Here is a 1,260-nt window from a genome sequence, read left to right as displayed (position 1 = left end):
CCCAATCAAGTGAAATATTGATAGGTGCAGTAACCAACTTCTCTTTCAACTCTCCAAATGCTCTAAGACAAGCATCATCAAAATAGAACTTACTCTCCTTCTCGAGCAATTTGCACAACGGATGTGCAATTTTTGAGAAATCTTTGATGAATCTCCTAAAAAACCTGCATGGCCAAGAAAACTTCTAACACCTTTTACAGAAATGGGTGGCGGAAGCTTTTCTATTACTTCAACTTTAGCTCTATCAACCTCAATACCTTTCTCTGAACTTCGATGACCCAGCACTATACCTTCTTTAACCATAAAATGACACTTCTCCCAATTCAGCACCAAGTTGCAGTCTTCACACTTTTTTAGCACCTCGGCCAGATGATCCAGACAACGATCAAAAGAATCACCTACAACTGAAAAATCATCCATGAACACTTTAATAGTGTCTTCCACCATATCAAAAAATATAGACATGATACAGCACTAGAAAGTTGTTGGAGCATTGCACAACCTAAATGGCATCCGTTTGAACGCAAAAGTCCCATAAGGGCAAGTGAAGGTGGACTTCTCTTGGTCTTCTGGAGCTATAGAAATTTGATTGTAGCCTGAATACCCATCAAGAAAACAATACCAACCCTTTTCTACAAGTCTATCCAACATCTGGTCCATGAACGGCATAGGAAAGTGGTCCTTTTCTGTCCACGTATTCAACTTCCGGTAATCCATACAAACTCTCCATCCAGTAATGGGCCTTATTGGAACAAGCTCATTCTTTCATTTCGAACCACATTAATTCCACCTTTTTTAGGCACGCACTGGACATGACACACCCAACTACTATCTGCAATGGGGTAAATAACTCCCACATCCAGCCACTTGATGATCTCTTTTTTAACTACCTCTTGCACAGGTGGATTTAATCTTCTCTGGTGCTCGATATTGGGCTTATGATCTGGTATGAGTTGGATTTTGTGAGAGAAAATACCGGGAGAAATCCTGATAATATCTGCAATAGTCCACCCAATAGCTCGCTTGAACCTCTTTAACAAAGTCATCAAGCACTCTACTTGTCTCGCATTCAAATCTGTCGCAATGATGACCGGCAAAGTATTATCTCTGCCCAAGTATACATACCTCAAATGCGGTGGTAGAGCCTTAAGCTCCAAGTTCGGTGCCTCTACAATAGATGGTCTTGCGGATGGGGACTCGCGATTCTTCATGTCTAACTCATACATCTTTGGTTTGGACCGATATTCACACCTATCGAGT

Source organism: Solanum tuberosum, unplaced genomic scaffold, assembly GCF_000226075.1.
Source record: "Solanum tuberosum cultivar DM 1-3 516 R44 unplaced genomic scaffold, SolTub_3.0 scf00022, whole genome shotgun sequence".
Taxonomy (NCBI): Eukaryota; Viridiplantae; Streptophyta; class Magnoliopsida; order Solanales; family Solanaceae; genus Solanum; species Solanum tuberosum.
Note: the sequence above shows the minus strand (reverse complement) of the source record.